Source organism: Maylandia zebra, linkage group LG20 (assembly GCF_041146795.1).
Source record: "Maylandia zebra isolate NMK-2024a linkage group LG20, Mzebra_GT3a, whole genome shotgun sequence".
Classification (NCBI taxonomy): domain Eukaryota; kingdom Metazoa; phylum Chordata; class Actinopteri; order Cichliformes; family Cichlidae; genus Maylandia; species Maylandia zebra.
The window spans coordinates 22,660,581-22,684,348 of record NC_135186.1 but is presented as its reverse complement, the minus strand read 5'-3'; the positions used below and the strand labels follow the sequence as shown (position 1 = coordinate 22,684,348).

General features: G+C 39.3%; 1 protein-coding gene across 2 annotated transcripts in view; it reads left to right on the top strand.

Moving 5' to 3' along the window:
• The first annotated feature begins 4,581 nt into the window (after nt 1-4,581).
• opn7b (opsin 7, group member b) overlaps nt 4,582-23,768 on the top strand; it is a 194,689-nt gene continuing 175,502 nt past the window's right edge. The window contains exons 1-2 of one of the 2 annotated variants that reach the window (XM_076878380.1): nt 4,582-4,876; nt 13,565-13,672. The gene's annotated coding sequence lies outside the window, so the exon portion shown is untranslated. The remainder of the gene's footprint in view (nt 4,877-13,564; nt 13,673-23,768) is intronic. The other variant, XM_004545979.6, reaches the window with a different exon arrangement.

Sequence of the window (23,768 nt, the reverse complement as noted above, 5' to 3'; positions counted from 1 at the left end):
TGACTGTGGGTTCATGACTTTGTGGTGACATTACTTTCTAATTCGAGTAAGGACCTGGCAACACAACTCGGTGATAATGTGGTAATAGTGGTGTAATAAAGTGGAAACAAGGAGAGCAGTAATGTGTAAGTTTTTACCAATTAATTACCACTTTTGTATCCAAGTAATTATCTTGTATCAACAGCAGATATAGTTTGTGTGACAGGCTAGCAACAGGAGGTACTAATGTGGAAAATAGTGAATACTGAGGAAAACAAGCTAGCGCTACAGAAGAGGAGCGAGCACAAAGAGAGCAATGTTTTTTTTAAGTGGCAGGTAATTTAAAATGCAATTGTTCAAACAATTCAACAAATTTCAGAAACAAAGCAAAGAATTGTGCAATTTCTCACACAGTTTGTCTGCCAACTAAAGTTACAGGTGCTGTTTTTCCCAGGAAGAGAACAGAGTGTGAGATGGCTTCACTCACAGAAGGTGAAAGATGTAAGAAAGGCAGGACAGGAGAGGAAGAAGAGAGGTTACATTTAAAGTTGAGGACTTCTCTGCAATATCTGTTAAATTGGAAATTTAGAGCTCACGTGTAACATTAGGACAAACAGATTAGCTTGTCTTGAATTTAGAGCCAAACATTGTGTTGCCCTGGTGCAGAGTGGCTGTGTGGAGTCTGTTTAGATGTGGAGACAAATACTAATATAACAAAAATAGTTATTTTTGTTTGTTCTCTTTGCACAAAAATAGTTAGTAGAAATGTTCTCTAAAGACTTTTTACTGTGAGTACATTTCAGAGTCTGTACTTTATCACTTTGATTACTTTTACTACACTTTTAAGTATTTGTACTAAAATTAAAAAATGTGCTGATAATGATGAAGAAGACGTTGGCTCCCCCAGAATAAACAAAAAATTCATTGATCAGCAATCCTTCGCTGCATGCAAATTTTTACAATTCATTCATAAATAAATCATTACATTCAAAGGACTTTAGACTACAAGAAACATTTGCCCATACAGCACTTTATTCTGGAGGAAGCCAGAGTACCCATGGCACAGAGAGAACATGCAAACTCCGTACCAAAGGGCCCATCTGCAGAAGATTCAAATGCAGATCGTTTTTGCTGTGGGTGACAGGTAGCCACTGTTAGCCCCTCTTCTGCCCTGTACTAGAGAAGAATTGCACATCCTTATTCTTGTGTTAGATGGGCTATCAGTGATGGGCTATGGGGTATCACCATGTGTGCACTCAGCATTTGTTACCTACAGCCTGTCTCATCTGTCGTTACAGTTTACATGTCAAGTATGCACCTGTCCAACACTGTGTTGTCTCTATGTCTGTCTACAATGGAACGAACTCTGCTTTCAACAGTTGTCTTATTCTGCAAAATAGTATGCAAAACTCTAAAATCCTCCCTCATGTATTTTTATTTTTCTAGGAAAAGGGGAAATAGGTGCAGACATAAATGGAAATAAAGCAAGGGTTTTACAATTTTAAATAACTTCAATGTCAGCATTTAGTTTGGTCACCCTTATTCTTCAACACTGCCTGAACTCTGTTAGATAAGCTTTTTTGTAATATTTATACGTAGTCTTCAAGAATAGTTCTCTGGACTTCTTGAAGGACATTCAAAACTCTTCTTCAGAAGTGTTTTGCACAGGGTTGGTGTGACAGCATGATGATGCTAGGAATAGGGTAAGATGAAGGGAGATGATAAAGACGAATAACTGAAAGAAAAAGACTAAATATGAAATTTTAATTTGAGAAATATTATCTTTTTCATAACCATAGCTACATTTTCAATACACTGCAAGCGATGCATATTAAAAAAGTGGGGTCAAGGGCAAAAGACTGGAAAAATTCTGTAATGCCATCGCCCATCAGTATGTCATGTCACACATTCAAGTCATGAAGACAGATGTGACATCTCAACCAGCTGCGACAGCATGGCCGGCATTGTTTTCAGTCTGTCTTTCTGTGTTTGTGTACTAGTGGTAAAATGCGGATCTGAAGACACCTGCTGTAGCTAAAAGTAGCACAGAGAGTAGTTTGGCAGATGTATACAGTGGGGCAAAAAAGTATTTAGTCAGCCACCGATTGTGCAAGTTCCCCCACTTAAAATGATGACAGAGGTCAGTAATTTGAACCAGAGGTACACTTCAACTGTGAGAGACAGAATGTGAAAAAAAAATCCATGAATCCACATGGTAGGATTTGTAAAAAATTTATTCGTAAATCAGGGTGGAAAATAAGTATTTGGTCACCTCAAACAAGGAAAATCTCTGGCTCTCACAGACCTGTAACGTCTTCTGTAAGAAGCTTTTCTGTCCCCCACTCGTTACCTGTATGAATGGCACCTGTTTGAACTCATCATCTGTATAAAAGACACCTGTCCACAGCCTCAAACACTCCAAACTCCGCCATGGCCAAGACCAAAGAGCTTTCGAAGGACACCAGGAAAAGTATTGTAGACCTGCACCAGACTGGGAAGAGTGAATCTACAATAGGCAAGCAGCTTGGTGTGAAAAAATCAACTGTGGGAGCAATCATCAGAAAATGGAAGACATACAAGACCACTGATAATCTCCCTCGATCTGGGGCTCCACGCAAGATCTCATCCCGTGGGGTCAAAATGATCATGAGAACGGTGAGCAAAGATCCCAGAACCACACGGGGGGACCTGGTGAATGACCTGCAGAGAGCTGGGACCAAAGTAACAAAGGTCACCATCAGTAACACACTACAACGGCAGGGAATCAAATCCCGCAGTGCCAGACGTGTCCCGCTGCTGAAGCCAGTGCATGTCCAGGCCCGTCTGAAGTTTGCCAGAGAGCACATGGATGATACAGCAGAGGATTGGGAGAATGTCATGTGGTCAGATGAAACCAAAGTAGAACTTTTTGGTATAAACTCAACTCGTCGTGTTTGGAGGAAGAAGAATACTGAGTTGCATCCCAAGAACACCATACCTACTGTGAAGCATGGGGGTGGAAACATCATGCTATGGGGCTGTTTTTCTGCCAAGGGGACAGGACGACTGATCCGTGTTAAGGACAGAATGAATGGGGCCATGTATCATGAGATTTTGAGCCAAAACCTCCTTCCATCAGTGAGAACTTTGAAGATGAAACGAGGCTGGGTCTTCCAACATGACAATGATCCAAAACACACCGCCCGGGCAACAAAGGAGTGGCTCCGTAAGAAGCATTTGAAAGTCCTGGAGTGGCCTAGCCAGTCTCCAGACCTCAACCCCATAGAAAATCTGTGGCGGGAGTTGAAAGTCCGTGTTGCTCGGCGACAGCCCCAAAACATCACTGCTCTCGAGAAGATCTGCATGGAGGAATGGGCCAAAATACCAGCTACTGTGTGTGCAAACCTGGTAAAGACCTATAGTAAACGTTTGACCTCTGTTATTGCCAACAAAGGTTATGTTACAAAGTATTGAGTTGTATTTTTGTTATTGACCAAATACTTATTTTCCACCCTGATTTACGAATAAATTCTTTACAAATCCTACCATGTGGATTCATGGATTTTTCACATTCTGTCTCTCACAGTTGAAGTGTACCTCTGGTGCAAATTACTGACCTCTGTCATCATTTTAGGTGGGGGAACTTGCACAATCGGTGGCTGACTAAATACTTTTTTGCCCCACTGTATATATCTGCCTGTATGTGGATAGATTTTGTTAACATGGTGATGTTGCTATTGCTGAGATGCATTCGCTCAGACCCATGAATGCTGAATAAGGGGCACTGGAAATTAATCGTTTCCCACTTTACACCCCCGTCACACAATCTTCTGAAATTTTCATGTGTTTTAACTCCAGCTGAGACAAATTTTTATCTTGTGTATGAAAATGTAAATAGTTTATAATTAGTGTGGTCTGCAAATTCTGTGTTGTTGCAGCTTTTGGGACCCCTTTTTCTCCAGCCTTGTGAAATTCTATTCAAGCAACTTGGGGAGCAAATGCACCCACACTAGTGTGACTTTGCTGGTAGCAATAAACTGTGCTAAGGGAGCGAACATTAAGCATGACATTTTGCTTTCAGTTGCACTTCAAAGTCAAACCTGTGCCCCAGTCCACTCCCGAGAACTCCCCACATCAAGATATTCATTTTGTGCGCGTGTGTCATTGTGCCTTTGCATTCTCACGGTTAGCTTTCTGTTTTCATCTTTCTCTCTTCAGTGCCTCTGTCTTTCTCCTGTATAGTATGTTAAATCTCTAAAATCCAATGTACATCAAGGGTTAGGGCTAAAAGTGAAAATGTGATAACAGAAAAAAATACTGGGAGGAGAGATTGTAAAGAGGGAAAAGTAACTAGAATGAATTGGAAAATATAGAGACATTAAAACCATTAAAGAGTATTTGGGGTAACTACAAGGAGAACGTGGTGTGTTAAGAAAAATGCTGGAACATAAAAATTGAGAGAGATGTACGCGTGTGTGTGTTTGTGAGAGAAAGCGAGGCAGCAGATGCAGTGTGGAAAATGCATGTGTGTACAAGAGCGAGATTTAAGGGGGGAGAGAGAGACAGAGCAGAGCAACACAGACTGGTGAGAGAGTGGGAGCTGCAGACAGAGAGACAGAGGAGAGTGCTGGAGAGCAGAGACCGGCAGCACAAGGCAGCATGTCTGTTTCTATCTGACGACTCTTGGATCTCCCCGAGCACAGCTGTCGGGCTGCTGCTGCTGACGACTTGTGTGCTCACTCGGTGAGGGAGCGCTTGAGCGCGTAGTATACACCAGAGTTTACCAGTGGCAATGCATGTTCAACTCTACTGGTTTTCATAGCACTACCACACGTGTGAGAAGATTTAACCAGCTTTGCACTGGACCTGACTCAACACCCATGATCCCCAGCCAACCCTGGCATACCCTCTCATTAAGGTAAGGAGATCATTTATTTTACTGACTGGATGTGTTTGGTGTTGTAACCAGACTCGTACAAGTTTTCTGTTTCTTTGCTCAAATACTGAATTTCTGATTATAAAGTATTGCTGTACAAGCTTTGTAAATTTAGAATAATATTTTTTTTAAATAAAGAAACTACATGTAGCCAAGTACATCTTGAGCTTGTCCCAAGCTTGTTCCAAGCTCAAGTTTCACTGTTTATTGTCTGACCTGCTTAACATGTACACACATTTTTATAGACTTGCTTATATCAAGTGCTGAAATCCCAAAGCTCTTACATTACCGAATTAACGAAGACACAATCCTACTATATGTTCTTACATCCAAGAGTAACTCTTTTCCTTAAGGAGTTAAAGCAATAAAAGGTGACTGGGTGAGCGTGTAAGTGTAGGTTTAAAAGATTAAGCTGTTGAGTTATTTGGTTTTCTTGCTTCATCATCTATTGAATTAAAGTCACTTTAAATATGTCATGTGAATCACAGTAGCTATGGCTAAAACACCTTTGAGTCATTTACTCTGTACACCGAGTGTATTTTATAAGATGAAGATTCTATTAAACTTTGATTAACCTTGAATAACATGGAGCAAAATGTACCCCTGCCATACATGCGACTCGGATTTCCCGGTTGATGTGTCTGTAAATTGTGTCAGTGAATGTACTTGTAGTGAAGACTCTCATAAAACATAAATAGGGATCATCAGTGTCTCTCCTGAGGAGCTTGACCAAAGATACGTTGCTCCCTCAGTAATGCCAGCTGTATCTATCAGAATCTCTCTCTGTCTCTGCGTGCCTCATGTTGAGACTCCAGTGTGTCTAACTCTATTTGCTTTGGTGTTTTATGGTGAGTTTACCATCAGAGTTTGACACGGAAAGGTCAAATGTGAATAAAGACTTTCTCGTGTTAATGGGCTAAGAACAAATCCTTTATGTTGGTTATCTTATGAGCTAACCAAACAATACTCGATTTGATTTTATCTAATCAATTCTGCTCAGTTACAATGATGCCTTCTTGAACTGTTGTATGACGCAAAAGCTTGCCCAAATAGCTAAATCAAATGTGATTGCCTTCAAGCTTTTTGGTTCTCTAATTTAATCACAGCTCAATAAAATCTTTATCAAAGGTGTTTAGTGCTAAAGATAAAAACAAAAGTATCACAGGGAGAAATCTAACCGCTTGTGCATCTGTTAATTTGATGATCACAGCATCGCTAGACTAGAAAAGCCTGACAGGCAAAGCAAAGATATTTAATTACTTACGGAGGCTATATACAAACCAGCTGCATAATATTTGACTTGTAAAACAAACAAAGACTCTAAAGGCAACTTGTAGCATTAGGCACTAAGACTTTAGCAGCAGTCACATTGTAAGGTTGTTCTTACAGCACAGAAGATACATCAAACTGAAAACAAGTCAATGCCTAGAAGTCTTTGGTGTGTCCTCTAACCATTCCTCAGCAGCTCTTGCAGTGTGACAACATTAGAGATCAGAGCCAGCCTTTACTTCCAATGCACATCACTATGCCCACATCCCTGTCACCTATGCATTGGTTTTCCTTCCTTCCACTAACCTCTGCAGAACATGGCCATCTGACCCTTTCTACCCATCACAGTTTGTCTCTTTTCAAAAATCTCTTAGGTCCTATCACTTACCCACATTTAGCTCTCCAAGGAATGACTGTGTCTAATAGGATATATACCCCAGCTTCCACCCCCTTCACATAACTGACACCTTTGAAACAGTATTAATTAATCTCACCTGTCAGTAGCTGGTAATTGTATATGTAATGATGAGGATCAGACATGGGAAAAGATTAATGTTAAGAATTCAAGGACCACAAACGCCTCCACTGATAAGATATCAGCAGAGGCAAACAAAACACTACGTAGCCACAGTAGTGATTTTAAAAATGAACATGATAAACATCTGAGATACATAAAAAGTACTGATAAATTAAAGTTTCAGTGAATTTCAGTGGAAGGTTTAGCATTTGAGAACAATGCAGGGTTTTAAATCAAACTGGGAATTCTGTGGAGTATTGATTTGTAGTGGGACTTAAACAACCTGACTAGAGGCAGTTGCAAAGTAGACTTCTATGTGAAAAAGCTGACGTTTGAATTTCAAATATTTTAATCAATATGAATAGAAAGATCAGTCCGAGATGAGGACCAATTTCTGGGGCACATCTTCAGATGAGCCCAGGAAGCTAGAAGTGGTACTCTGGGCGATTGCATTGAAATCTGCCCAACAGGATATTATTCAAAGCCTTCCTACATGGGTCTTCAAGTCTTCAGTTTAAAACTGATCCACAGAGTCAAAAGCTTTATAGATGTCAATAAAAAGCTCAATGTTGCATGCTGTTTTTTTATCTGGATAAATTGTATAAGTTGCCACAGAGAGATTAACCCTCTCAGGCTCAAAGTAAACTTTTTGTTGCTAATGCACAACCAAGTCCTGCAGTGGTACTTCTGAGTAAAAAAAACTCAAATAAAATATGTATGTGGGGTAATCAGGTTGTTAGTTTTTAACTGTTGCAAATCGGCAACGCCTGCCTTGAGAGGGTTAAAAAGATATGGCAAAAGCAGAATAATAAAATCCACTGCTAGCTTTAAAAAGTAAAAGTTTGAGGTTAAAAGGACCTGCCGACTTCCTGGCTTGTGGGCTTCCAAATGTTTGAGGGCTTTATGCACCTGTGGGACTGTCTCTGGAAGAAAATTAAAGGAATAACTTCTGAGAATATTATCATTAGAGCAAACATTAGAGGGAATCTGATAAGTAATGTTAAGAGAATCAGAGAAAATGAAAGTCTAGTTCAGACTGGCAAGAATTTCAGCCTTATCAGAAATTATTTATGAATCCTCAAAGATCTTTGTGACCTTGTTTTTGTTTCAGACATTTTAAAGACCAAATGATTCTTTAATCTTAAAAATTGAGCTATTAGTTGCAGGTCTAACATGAAGTTATGAAGACATCCCTTTGACTTCAGTGAATGGTGAATCTTTTTGTCTTTCATTTCTGACATTTAAGATCCTCATAATAATCGCTGGTTGATGCCCTACTTATTATGAAAGTATACACCTATTTGTGGCACATGTTTAGCGTGTGTGGATGAATGCGTGTATGTATGTGTCATCTGACTCTGACTTTATTTATTTATAACCCATGATATAACCCAGCTAGTCGCACTCTGTGACTTTATGGAGGTGTCATTTCAAGCATCAGTTTCCACATCAATGTAGGAGGGAAGGCGGGTTGCAGTGACGTACCAGTGGGTGTGAAAGGCTGAGTCCACAATAAATCAGGTTTATGGAGCAGATGAAGGAGAACTCCCAAGTACCTTTGTATTAGGAAGGTGATATTTTATATTGACCACTCACCACATCTGCTCTTTCTTCAAGGTGATTACATCATGTTGGTGTCCTGATGTTTCCGGACTACTACTTTTTACTCTATTTGCTCCTGTTATTTTACATCTTTCCTTTAAAATGGGTTGAAGAGTTGCCAGAACAAATTAATGTAATCTATTTAGTTGGGGAAAGTGCTAGCATGCTAGAACGATAGTCAAGGTTACGTCATTGATTATGAATAAAGAGGGCATGCACACACACATGAACACGCACACACTCAAAAAAAGCCTTATTACCCTTGTTTTTATGGTGAGATGTAAGTGGAAGAGGTCACTGACGGTGTATAGGAGTGCATTATGAATGAAGATTCATCATATTTCCAGTGGAAAGCCACACATGTGGTTATTATGTTCACACACAAACTGGCGGAAAGGCTCATTGATCCATTAACTCAGACCTTCCCAAAGTGTGGGGCCCGCCCCCTAGGCAGAGCCATTGCGGGGTGGGGGCGGCATGAAAAGGGAAAAAAAACCCCAAAACAACACTTGGACACTGCTAGCATGGAGCGCCCCACACAAACGCAAAGCAGGAGATGAAGCATCGCAGAATATGTTTCCAAACCAACTTCATTCTAAGCCAAAGACTTGAAAATATGGTGAAGCATATCTGCCCTTTGGTTTCACCTGCACAAGTGCCAGGTCTCCCCTGCAGAATTGTTTTTCCCTGCGTCGGGAGCACGCGCCTGGCTCTCCAAACAGGATCCCACAGCTGTTTATGTTTTTAGACTCATTTTGCACAGAGAGACATTTTTTTTGATAAATGTATTGATAGCAATGTTGAATATTATTACACAGAAAAAAAACCCAACTACACGTAAAATAATTACACCATGATGCTTCTGCCTTTGTAAATAGAGGGACAGTAACTGCGTGTTTATATGTAAGCGTGTAAAACCTGCAGATAGAGACAAAAATACTGTTAATCTGACTATCTGCCATTCTGCAATTCATCTCATGTAAACAATAACGTGGCGCACAGCTGACGTGAAAAAAGGCGCATACCTTTAACGTTGCATGACGAACTCTGTATTCCTCGTCCACACGTAAACGCAAAAAATGAGTTTTAAAAAATCTCAGTTTTCGGTGATTCCAAACGCCGTTTACGTGTGGACGAAACAGTTGCGTTTTCAAAAGTACCCGTGTAGGTGCGGACGTAGCGTAAAAGAGTTAGTAGTTTATTTTCTTACTACCTGCAGATTACTTGTATTTGCTTAATTGTTTACTAAATATTTGAGGTGTGAAATAAACCGCAATTGAGCAAAATATGGGTTTGTGTGGTTGGAGGATGTGTTAGCGTACGTTAGTGTTAGCGTGCGTTAGTGTTAGCGTGCGTTTGTGTGTGTGCGCGTGCAGGGGGGGGGGGGGCGCAAACATTTTTCTGTAAAACAAAGGGGGGCCCAGCAAAAATTAATTTGGGAACCACTGCATTAACTAGTAAGACCAAGCGTGTGGCTGTGGGCCAACTAAATCATGTTTCATTTACTTTTGCTAACTTGATGTCTGTCATTTGAATTTCATCTTTTTGCACATTTAATGAAGATGCAGAATGAATGTTTGAGAATCTGACAGGAAATTAAATGATAATCTACTGTTAGTAGTTGATGTATTAGTTAGTGCTGTCAATAGATTAAAAAAAATTAACTAACTAATCTCACAATTTTCTGTTATTAATTGCGATTAATCTCAATTACTTTATTAATAGCCTGGCTCCAATTACATTTTTTTATTCTTTATATTTTAAGTAATTATCGTTGTTCACCGAAGTCCAGTGGTCTCCGGTGAGAGCGACATTCCTTACTTGCACAAGCTTGCTGGACTGCTGAGCCCTCTGGTCCCCATACAAAGTGTGCAGTCTCGACACAATGGTTCCTCTCGAGGGCAGATTGTAACACTCATCTCCTGATGCAGCACGAATGACTTCTCTCAGTCCATCATCTTCTACTATGCTAACTGGTCGGCAGTTTTTAGCTATCCAAACAACCAAGGAATTGGTTACCTTTTCTCTCACATTTTTTGTTATTCGTCCACAAGCACCATACTCCTGAAGTGTAGACTGGCGAGGTCCCGTAGAGGTGGATTCAGTTGGGTGTTTTGCTCTCAGGTGATACGCCAGTGATGAACTGCTTCTGTAGTACTTGAATTCAGCGTTGCAAATTGTGCATCTTACTCTCGTTTTGTCCAACAAGCCATCAGGCAACTTCTTAAAGAGAAACTTTCCACCCAAAAGTCCGCCCTCGTCCATGCTTGCGTGTGTTAGCTAGTGTTAGCTAGATAGTAGCATGGTGTCACTTCTTCTTCTTCTTCTAATCATTTCTGTCAGGCCAAACGCCAGCATAGCACACTGTTGCCCCCTCCTCCAGAGGTGCTCATGAATTTAAAGGTCTTAGATTACAGGAAATTAATAAAAAAACAAAATCAGCGTTAAATTTTTTTAATGCATTAAACATTTCGCGTTGATCTTAACAATTAACGCGATAATTTTGACAGCACTAGTATTAGTACATCTTAATATGCTTCTACCATAATTAGCTACATTGGTATAATTGAATTATAATTGCATTTAGTCAGTTACAGTGTATACGGACAGTCTACTGTGCAGTGTTTTTGTGTTATTACAATCAGTCCAAGTCTTGGGTGATAGAACGGCAACTTGTTTTTTTTATTACTCTGTTTGGTCTAATGCAGCAATAATATTTATTATCTTACAGTCAAAGTAATAAAGGTCAAAATTATTTATCGCTTGTTAAAAAAATTCAAACAGTCTTTTTATAATCTTTATCCTTTATATGAAATTTTACAGGCTTTTTTAGCTGGAGTCTGATCTCAGAGCTTCTAAAGACCATAACAATTTTGTCAAAGATTTCCCCTTCTTCCCAGCACAAATCAGCAGAAATCACAGGACATGCCCAAGGGATAATGTGACACCGAAGAGCACAATACCCTCTTTGCTTTCATTCTCAATTGTTTCTTACCACATTGAGAGTTTAATACATTACAAATACACAGAACGGCTGAGAACCCCAATTTACATCAAAAAGACCCTTTTTTTCTCTCTTTAGTCTATTTATAGACTACTTCATTTGAAATCCTTAGCTTTTCCTTGTACGCAGCACTATCTCTACTCTATGCTTTGTATGTGGACCATATGAAATTGCATTTTAAGGACAAACACAAAGAGCTAATAAAAGTTAAGAATTTCTTGACTTCCTCAGTGTGTCCAAAGAAGCATTTCTTTGCAATTTAGTGTCCTAATCTGCAACTTGTGTGTAGGAATGCAGTTTAACAGCATTAATTGAATGAATCCAGTTTGGAGTTACCAAAGTGATTCATTAACCATGTCTTGACTTTTTACTTTTGCTGCATGGGGAAATCATGTTTGCTTCTCACTATCTGCTCTGTTGCAGCTGCGGGCTCAAGTAAAAACAAACACAAGGAAAAGCCTCTCAATTCTCCAACCTACAATGAATATCAGTTATTGAATTGGTAATAATTTGCATGCATTTTACACCTAATGTTTGCTGAAGACAGACACATTGCACTTCTTGCTTCTCATCAGATGTTAACACTCTGAAAGCTGAATATACACTGTGTAAGGCAAGAGTCAAATGCCCGCCAATAAAACAATTGACATTGAGTGGCTGTAATTTGACAGTAGCTGTGACAACTCATTGACAACTCATTGAGGTAGTAATGGTTCTTTAAAACGCTTAGTAAAAAATCACTTCTCTGAGTTACCATATCCTACAATACTAGGTGTGACATCATCACATGAAATAATTTGCCTTTGATTGTGATGATGCCTAGCAACTAGAGTGACAGGCTACACCCATTGCCTAGCAACAGCGAAAAGGCACCTAAAATGAGACCGCCGACCTCTAACTTCAGGGTGCACTTACTTGAGTCCCCAGCAGTGTGCCTGGATAATCGGTTCTCAGAAAAAGTACAGCAACACACACAGAAGGAGACTGCTTGATTCAGTGGATGTTAGAGATTTACACGTTAGATGATGTGCTTCTATGGCTGAAAAAAAAAAGTACACAGAACATTTTATTTTTTTTACCACGGTTTTAGATTTAATTAAGTCAATAGTGAGTGTGCATCACTTTAAAGGCAATTTTGCAGCTGTGGTTCCTGCTTATCACACAGAAACTACCACAGGTAATTAGTGGTAATAACTTAGAAATCACACATTATGACATTCTTGTTACTCTACTATCACCACTTTATTACCGAGCAGTGCAGCCACATTATTACACCCAGTTTTTGGCCCTTTATTATCCAATTATATTCATTTTAGTGTAATGTTACTCAAATGTGACCACTGTTGCTGCCACGATACTTGGATATTCAGTGGTTATTACTTTGGTAATTGAGCTGTAATTATTTAGATTTCATTTTTGCCTTGTTACCCTACTTTTACCACTTTATTACCGAGCAATAATAGAAAGGGTGACTAAGATGTCAAATGTTTAAACTGGGAAAATGCACCATTTGAAGAAAGAAAAAAAAAAGTAGGGACATTTCGATTTGATGACAGCAACATGTCTCAAAAATAGAGCTATGTTTGCCCATCTTTAGCTTCCCCTTTTCTTTTAACAACAGTACGTAAATGTTTGGGTACTGAGCTGCTGGACTTTTGGGAGAGGAATGTTGTCCCATTATTTTCTGATAGAGAAGTCTAGCTGCTCAACAGTCCAGCTGTATCCATTTGTTTCATCATGCAAATGCCACCAGATATTTTTAGTTGGCGAAAGGCTGCAGTATGTTGTTTATGCAAGGCCTTGCCTGAAATTATCTGGATGAGAAAAGAGTTTTAACTAAATTCTTTAAAAAATTAATTAATTAACTAATTAATTAATTTTAAAGTCTTTAAAATTAAATTTGCAAATTACGATTAAATACGTATTAAATAAAAAAAATGAATGAAATTTAATTAAAATGTCAAAATTAAATTATTGACTAAATAAACTTACACTGTTGCCAAAGAGTGATTGAGAATATGCTCCTATCATAAACATGCTGCAAAATTTACAGTACTACAAGCTGAAGTCTCTCATACAAAATGTTTTTAGTCATGCTAATTAAACAGTCAGGATTTCAAAAGAAATCTTGCTGAACACATTTAACAACAGCTATATTTAAAAGCATTTGTATTATGAAGTAGTCAGAGGGAAACTTTGCAGTGTGTTTGTAAGCGATCTCATATCACTGAAACTGCATACAAAACAAAAAAACTGGCATTTTCTACAATTTTAACAGTGAATCAGTCTAAGATGATGCAGGGTGAAGTGGAACAAGAAGGACCTTCCACACTGAGGTGTAGATGAAGAGCTGCAGGCAACAGTCGGAATCCAACTTCTGAGCAAGGTAACCAGCTCCTTTGACTGTGCCCTGCTGTTTCACAGGCTCACGTTCAGCATAAAATCAGATCATAATGGTTCCCTGAATAAAGAAATAATGCCAATTGCTCTCTCCCTTTCTCATCAAAACATTAGCAATTTCTTTTTGCTTCCCCTAGAATTGTGTAATTTCCAGCATTGAACCATTTAAGCTGTTTTGTTAGGAGCAGCTAATCAGAGTTAGATGTCCAAATAGAATGTTTTTACTCAGCTGTGTAGCTGCAAATTGGTTATGGGTTTAGTTTTCCAAAACTCTGCAGAGTTACAGTAATAGCATCAGCCAACTACTGCCTGCAGTATAAAGACTCACATGTTCAGTCAGTCCTATACTGTGAATTGTTAACCTAATGGTTGCTGTAGTCAGTGAATTTAAGAAATCCATGAGGAATTTCAGTGGCTGCTTAGTGGCTTTTGGTATGTTCGTATATTCAATTCTATATTGAAATTATTATACAAAAATTTCCAGGTTACACAATGTTCATAAAGTTGACTGAAAAAACAGTCTTGCTTGCTAGCTTTACAAAAACAGATCATGTGATGTGGAATTAAATTCTATCTACCAGGCTGAGACTGTGGCCACAGTAATTGCCCACATTAAATGGTCTGTGTACAACATTAAAAAAAAAGCTTCTGTGTTCACAGTCATTTCAGAGTTTAAACAGCACAGAAGTAATTTTCATGTTTCTTTAATTGGTATCATTTTTAACCTCTTAAGCCCCAACGCCCCCTGATACGGGGGCAAAAAGCAGGAGATCAGGTAGGCTTGGGGCTTAAGAGATTAATTGGGATTTGAGGATGTCACAGGTAAAGTTTTCACTGAGGGCAAATAGTACCAGACTATACTGGTACTAATTATGACAATGGTAAATGCCTTAAATACCCAACTGTGTCAAATTAGGGCGTTCAACTCTCAGCCTAATGCTCACACTATAACCACCTTTAGTGGAGGGTATCTTTTAATTTTTTTTCTCTAAACACTGCGTCACACCGTTCGCATGTATACCGTTCTCTTCTGAAATTCCTCGGCTTGTCGTACAGCCTTTGTTTTCTTTCTGTCTTTCTTTTTTTTTTACAGCCTTTCTTGAGCATAGTTTTCTTTTTGAAAAGCAAAATTGCTACTTGAGTTGAAGCTGATATTCACCTGTTAATCGAGTTCAGCTCCAAACCCACTTCCCTTCTCTTGTGGTTGTCTCGCCCATAGTCACAAGTTCCCTGGCTATTAAAAATTGCCCTCAGCGCGAACACAACTTAAGTGTTGATGTATTTAGTATGGTGCAATATTGACATTATCGCAAGTGGCACAATATTCATGTGCTGTGTTGCCTTTTTAAAATTAAATTTACTCACATTACAAGGAGATTAACTCAGGTGAGTCAAAGGTTGAAAATAAAAATCTTTTCTGGCACAAACTTTAACCTTATAACTCTATAATCAAAAGTGTTCACCCAACGCACGGTTTTAGTTAACTATACAAAACAGTAAACCGGTAAATGACTGACAAACATAAATCTAAAATGTTCAGACAGCTCTTTAAGTTTTGTTGTGACATGCTCATATCATTCCCCACATTTGATCTCCTCTTGATGAAATAAACAGACGGTTTAAAAATAAAAGTGTTCTTGCAGCAGTAAGCCCTGGCTGCGCAGCTGCTTCCTACATGTCTGTGTCACCGAGTTATGTGTGTTATGTACTGTATATGCTTCAGTAGACAACATGAACTTATGTAACATGCTGGTCTAAATACCATAACTGATGCAGTGTGGCTACACTTTACATTCTGGACAAATATTATAAAAATGAAAAAAAAATGTAACTGTGTCGTAATTGCAACCAAAGAATAAGAATTAAAAATGCTTGAATTATACATATTTGACTGTAACTCTCACATTTCACTAAGCATTGTAGACACATGAGCCCATGCTGCATGCACACTGTGCTTTAAGCTGTTTAATCAGCTATTGTTTAATACGGTTACACAGAGCTGAATCCAGCCTTTGACTCTGACTTGAACATCTGCCATTTACAGTACCCGGATGAGAAATACTGTATACTTTGGCTTATGTACAGCAACGTGTGTGTGTGTGTGTGTGTGTGTGTGTGTATTAATACCCATGTGTGATTATCTGAGAGCGTAGTCCCCCCCAGGGAAGAAATATCCTAAATGACGAGCAACCAAATGTCAACTATCCTTATCCTCATGTTCTTAATGCATTATGTATGAGGCTGTCACTCTCAGCTTAGACTATAAGGACAACATGAACATGATTTTGCACACATACACCAGTACACTAGCAAATGCATAAATAAAAACACATATATATACACACACACACACACACACACACACACACACACACACACACACACACACACACACACACCTGTGTGCTAAATTCCATCACATTTACACACTGAGTTATATTGGTAATTTAATAGGTTGTGTTCATACTTGCCAGATGTCTGTCTCCGTTCCTTTTTAAATATGGTGCTGTAATCTCCCACACTTAAGAAGCTACAATACAATAACTATATTACTGTGTTTCATATAGCGTGTGTCATATATTGTCTATATGTGATTATTAAAATGTGTCTACACTAATGTTAGGCAAGCACATTTAAGTTGGCAAGCTGAATAGACATATCCAACAACCTAGCCAGCAAGTATAACAAAATCAACACACTGTTGGATTTAGAACTGATTATCATGTCTTTACAGCTGGAGCATGTAGCATCCTTTTAGTATGTGTCTTTTGTCTGGTTTTCAGTTCTCTTCTATCTGTAAATCCATATCCATACACACAAACAGAAATACTCTCTCTCACACACGCACACATACATATGGATATATTTAAATATTTACTACTTTGCCATCTTCAAAGAAAAGCAAGTCCAATCACTCAAGTAAAATCAATTTGCAAAAGGAACAAATTTGTTCCCAAGATGCATCCATGGCAACAAAAATGGGAAGTACCCATTTGTTGTCTTTCATAATCCTCCCTCCAGTCATTCAGAACAAAGCATCAGCAACACCTATAAGATTAAATATATAAAACCAAGAATACCAGATTCAGGTGGAGAAACTCTGTGCACTGCAAACTCCCACATGCGTTATGCACACAGGCTTTCCATTGCCATAAACTTCGAGATGATTCATTTAGGATTCAGACAAGCAGTTAGTAGAACAGTCCACATATCTTACAGTGTCGCCTCTTCATCTCTCACATTCTTTTCCTCTGAAAGATTACATTACATCTCTGTGCTATTCTCCCTCTTGCCATTCCCTTTTCATGTCTGACACAGATCCAAATCCCCAGTACCACCCCACACCTTCTATCAACCTATAACCACCTCATTTGTGTCAGGTCTGAGGGTGACACACTCTGAATTCTTTAAAAAATGTAGTAATATGATGCTCACCAGTTTCAGATAAAGAACCAGAATTTGAAAATAACCCAACTGTTGAAAAACTCACACTGCAGCAGACATTTTCCACCAATATACAAATAACTCACTTTGTACCTGCTGATATGAATGAACCTCCTACCTGTTTTCACCTCCAGTCTGTGCACTGGACATCCTACTGGCACAAAACAGTCATCCACACATGTATTTTTCTACAAGGGAAAAATGCATTTCAAGGTCAGGAAAAACAGCTTTCGCTGGCTGTTCCAAACACATGAATAGGGTTTTAAAAGACTACACCGTTTAGGAAAAACATGACTGCCTGTATCCAATATGCTAAAAATACTCGTTTTCATGCTATAAAAATAAAAGCTGAAAATCACAAAGAAGTCCTGTATAATGTATAAGGCAGGATCCTGTTGGTGTATGACATCAACAGCTTATCAGCAAACTACAAAACCTTTCTACAAAACCCTGACGTCAGGGTTTTTGTAGAAAATTACTCATAAAAAATATCCCTGCTGACCATAAATGCTCCAAAAGTTATGCAGTTTCAGGTATTACCTAGTTATTTGTACCTAATGATTTGGCATTTACCAAAGGTACTCAGGACTTCATGTCTTCCTAATCTAAAACATCCAGAACAAAAAATATTATTAAAAAGCCTTCACACCATACCGTAAAGATAAGAGACATGAAAGTGCTACAGAGGCCTGGAGAAGTCATACGTCAGCTAAGTTTTATGATTAATTCTTGACACGAGGCAGCAAAAATTAATTAGTGTTCACAGGAAAAAGTTATAAATGTCATCATGCCAAAATTCTCCAGGAACCCATAAATTGTAGAAATTCATAGAAGTGCTAAAACCACCTGCAGCAGGGGTGTAATTTCTAGTTGTTGAAATCTGTCACTGTTGCCAATGTATCAGAATTTCACAATTTACTTATTTAAAGAGTCTATATACTACCAAGACTACATGAAGATGTGAATGCTGCTTTAAGGCCAATCCATCACTGCAACCAAAGTAGCTGATTTACACCAAGGCAACAGTGATTCTTGAGAAGCTTGGCAATAAGATGAACAGTACCCAGCAGCAGTAACTCCCATGATGGCCAAGATCAAGGTAGCACAGAGAGAAGCTAGCCAACTGTCAGATCTGTAGAAAGGTGTGATGAAGAAAGGGCTGCCTAAAAATACACCAAGCCGCCGGTGCCTGAGGTCTTACGATGGCCCAGGATCCAGAAACCATCACAGCGGCAGACACAGAGAAAGTAAAAGAAAAAAATACTCTTTCACAGTTTGTCTTGTGTAATGAACATTGTTTGTTGTACAAAGCTTGTGACTGATATATTCTTATGATGTTATTCTATATAGTGGAAAAACAAAAAAATACTGTAAAAATACAAGTCACTGAATAAACAGTATATTTTAGACAAGAATACAACCTCCAGTATCTCATATTATGCCGGGCTCACACTGTGCGATTTTTGGCCCATTTTGAGGGGATTTTTGAGTCGTGCGACCGTTTTGGCGATTGGCCCGATTTTGGCCTTCATCGTGTGTCGTGCATCATGTAGTATACATGGGGTAACGAGAAGCGATTAACACCTCACGACCAGCTTCCGATCATCAATCGCTTGGTCGTGAGGATTTCAAACCTGTTTGAGGTGAGGGTGTCACCGCAGTTTGTCACACTGCGCACGCGCAAACACAAATGTCAGCGAAAAAGACGGCGCAGCACGGCAGTGCAGCGTGTGATCTGGACACAAGCGATGGAGGCACTTGTAGAACTTTGGAAAGCTCATCCGAGCCTTTTCGATGTGGCCTCACAAAATTATCACGACCACAACAACCGTGAAAATAGTTGGATAGACATTGCTGCTCAATCACAGCTGCCTGATCAATGTTTTTCATTAGCAATTTAGCAAAGTTGATGGTGGTGGTGTGCGTGTCTGTGTGAGTGAAAGACAGAGAGGGAGAGGGAGCGACAGAATTTCTGTTATAACCTTCATGGACCTTTTATGGACGCACAGTGTGAGCACTCAGGTCGCATCCGAGCATCGGGTCGTATAGTGTGAGACCCTGCATCGTGACCTACGAACTTCTAACTCCTGCGAGTCAATCGTACAGTTTGAGCAGGAGCTGAATCGCGCGACTGACAAAATCGCACAGTGTGAGCCCGGCATTAGAGACTCATATTTTACTGCCACCTTCTCTTTTGCATTTCTGTGGAAGGGTGAGTTGAACAAAATATAGCATCATTCAAGCAATGCACTTACAAATCTGTGAACCTGTGGTCAGCAAAAACACTTTAGGGAGTTTAGGGATCAAGAAATATAGCACATTCATGTCACAAATGATAGTAAAGGAGGTTGTGGAGTTTGCTTTTGTGACAATGGCTTGGAGGAAAATAGAGTGTCACCCCCTCTATTTGCTTTTGGCTGGTGCAGTATCATTGGGGCATTGATAGGAATATGTGTGTCATTGATGCCATTTATATACACTGTATACAATGTTTCCAATCAATCCATTGTCTCTTGGAGCTGTGCACCATTTAGGACGCCAACGCATATATACAAAAACCAATTCATATCAAAATTCATGGGCAGCACGGTGGCACGGTGGTTAGCACTGTTGCCGCACAGCAAGAAAGTCCTGAGTTCAATTCCACCATCAGGTCGGGGTCTTTCTGTGTGGAGTTTGCATGTTCTCCCCGTGTTTGCGTGGGTTCTCTCCGGGTACTCTGGCTTCCTCCCACCGTCCAAAGACATGCAGCTTGTGGGGATAGGTTAATTGGATAATCCAAATTGCCACTAAGTGTGAATTTGTGAGTGAATGTGAGTGTGAATGGTTGTCTGTCCTTGTGTGTTGGCCCTGCGACAGACTGGCGACCTGTCCAGGGTGTACCCTGCCTCTCGCCCTATGACAGCTGGGATAGGCTCCAGTGCCCCCCGCAACCCTGAAAAGGATAAGCGGAACCGAATGGATGGATGGATGGATCAAAATTCATATGAGGCTACAATTCAATACAAAATAACAGTGACACTAATTGACTATGTGCACATTAGCATATGCTACTTCCGGTGCGGAAACTCCTGTGGGGAGCTTTGTTTCCGGTGTCCTATTCGCGCCTGGTTTAAGGTCCAAAACAAGTTAAGCAAATGAATGAATCAAGCGGCGATTTACATTTCTATAGATGTCTTGGGTATTTACTAGAGATGGCACGATACCACTTTTTTATGTCCGATACCGATACCGATATCATACATTTGGATATCTGCCGATACCGATATGAATCCGATATGGTGTTTTTTAATCAACAAAACTGTTTTTTAAATATCTTGCTGCATTTTGTATAAGTTCATACTCAAGTTTAAAACAACAACTACACTAAAGCTATTCTGTTATACCTGTATGCAAAAAAAAATATTTCATAGTACAGCAATACTGATCAATCTAATAAACTTAAACCTACACCATCCTCCCTATTCTGGTATTTTAAAGAGTACTTAGCATAAATATTAAGCAACCTAACTAATAGGGTTCCAACTCCCAGCAACAACAAAAATAAATAAATAAAAAATAGGGAACCACCCCTCACGCTCCACCTCATGATGCTTAATCGACGTAATCAACCTTAATTTGATGCAGTGTGAAAAAAAATGCACAGAAATCAATTATTTTTCAAGAAATATTAAATAGATTCAACATCTTTCTTCAACAAAATTGCAGACTGCACAGATGGTACCTTCCCAAAGGAAAAAGTAGTATAGCTTACTAGGGTATATTAGACTTAACCCTTTAGAGCCGATCGGAGCGGGAACGCTCTGTTATGCGTAACTATTTTTAAATCCCGGTAGCACTGCAACCACGTAAGCTAGCGCAAAAATTTCTTTTGCATATGAAACCGGAGGAGTTGTACTTACATATTGTGCCATCAGCTTGTCCTAGGTCACGGTTTCCTTCCACATAAAGCTTTGCAAAAACTGCATAAAAAGCGCTTGCAGGAACAAAAACATAATATTCCAGAAACACGCTTTGCCGGTCCAATCAGCTGTTCAAAACACTTCCTATGTTGGAATAAACGTCAGCGCGAACTTTTGCATTTCCGCCATTACCTGGCCGAAACCGGAAGTGACGTCATTTTCGCGGAAATGTAGTCTTTTTTGCGATCAGGGCCTCAGGGCCTATACTGCTCTTTTTAAAAGTTATCTTTGACTTTATGACTTTCTGTGTCGTTTCTGGGATGCTTAGGACTCATACTGCACTGCTGGAAATAGTTTATTTTGATGCATATGCTGCCTTTTTGCAAATTTGCAGTATAATATTTATTTTCGTTTTTCCTGCAGTGTATAAAAATTGGTGTATTTCAAAAATAAAACTATGAAGACACTCAAAATAAATTTCCTGTGGTGGGAAACTATTTTGTGCAACTTTTTTGTATTTACAGTTTTGAGGGATAAGCCTCTTAAATTTCTCTAACTACAAATATATGTTAAAAAATCAAAAACGATTTTCAATTTTTTTGTAGTTTATTGCACTTTTTTGCAATTTATGTAATTACTATGCACTTAATGAATACGTATTATTAAAATCTGGGCTATAATGGTTGTATTGATGTATAGCAACTTGAAATGCTCCCAAAAATGGCTCCACAGCATGTAAAAATATAATATAAGCTCTGGCGGACTTGGTTCTATGGTAGGTCTTAAAGGGTTAATAGTTACTATATACAGTAATGGACTTCTATTCATTTTGCATCAAATTAAAACTTTGGCTGTCAGATAATTATTTATTAAAAGCTAGACATTTTAAATGAGAATAAGAAAGAAAAGTATGTCTTTGTGCCCCCTTTTCCCTGTTAATGCCCTATCAGCCCCCCTGGCTAAACTTTGCTAGATCCGCCCCTGCACAGCTACCAGCCGTCAGCTACGTAGAAAAAGATCCTGGAGTAGAAAGTAAGATTAAATACATTCTAACAATAGCTGATCAAGCTTAAACGTGCTGCTGTTGTTCAGCCGCTGGTTTCCTCTTTCTGGTGCAAAGTGGGCCAAAAGCAAACTAGAGACACGGACTAGCGACAGAAAAGCCGATCAGCTGATCGTTAAGCAGTTTCATGATTGAAGTAGCAGCAAGAAGAGGCAGTCGCTTGTTAAGCTTAACGCAGGAATGCTTTACAAACATTCAGAGATGGACTTACACACTTGCTTTACTTCTCTCGGGATAACTTTGTCGGAGATGAAATGCCGGGTTGCTAGCGAAGCTCCACATGCTATCCAGACCACTGACAGGTCCCGCATGCCACAGCCACTCTATCACGTGATGCATACTGCTCCGACGTGCTAACCTGAGGTGAGTTACGGTGTGTTGCAAGTTTTGTGAGGTGCTTTCGTGATATTTAATGGATCGGATTACATTTTTTATTTTTCTCCGATATCCGATCCAGTAATTTAGGTCAGTATCGGACCGATACCGATACGTAATATCGGATCGGTCCATCTCTAGTATTTACCCAATATATCTGTAAATGATGTTCATCGACTTGTCGATATTTTTGCCCCGCGCCTCAGAGCAAAAGAGAAAAGGGATTCAAATGTTATATTTCTGAGCTGTCCCTCGTTTATCGCGGGTGTTATGTCCTAAAAATAACCAGCGATAGGTGAAATCAAGTAGCCAATTTTATTTTTTGACGGTACAAAACGTTTCGTGGACATTGTGGACATACAGTACTGCACTTCAGAGTCACACTGCTAGCGATCGATGCAGCGATTCTGTACTGTACGGGAGAGACGTCACGGAGGAGATCGTCTGGTCGCAGGACACAATGTGACGTAAAAAAACGTGCAAACTTGCACTAAAAAATCTGCGAAACAGCGAGGTGAAAGGTGAACCGCGTTATAGCGAGGGACCGCTGTAATTTTGAAGGTAAGTCACAACATACCCTTCATAAATACTAATGTATAGAAACCGTTACCAGCAATCGTTCATTTTTGTGTGGCTTTTTTCACGGTTTGTTAATATGCTGTGTAGCTGTGTACTTGACTAGCTGATATCGACATAACGGGGGAAACATCTGGTTTGACTATTCTTCACCTGTAGTTTGAATGCTGAACATTTGCCTGTTTAAATCATAAGACCAGTCACTATACAGAGATGTGCTTCTGAATGTGGACGATGTGTCTTCTGCTGCAGTAATGCAGTTCTGCTGTTGAGTGATGTAAACAACTGATCGATCTAAACTCTTTAAACGTCAAAATTGATCATTAGATTTTTTATGACACAACAGCAGTGAGTGTTCCCACCTTCTGCTCTTTGTAACTTAACGCAATCTTTCCGTTTTCGAGTTTTGGACATGATTTTGGAGTATATCTTCGCAGTAGCGATTGACCGCAAAGTAAAGCTGCCGGAAATGCACAACCCCACATCCGGTCTCAAACCAGGAAGTTAGCATTTTCTCATGCACATAGTCAATATGATTTCACCAGTGTATTGTTTTACTCCTTAGGTTTGACTTAACAAGTTCAGATACAGTGTCAAACATGTTTAGACTCTATTTATCTACATAAAACTGCTGAGACATTTGACCGAGCCACAAAGTCTCATAATCTCCCGCTACTTCCTACTTTCTGTGACTAGCATGAATTGAGAATCCTCTGTTTGCA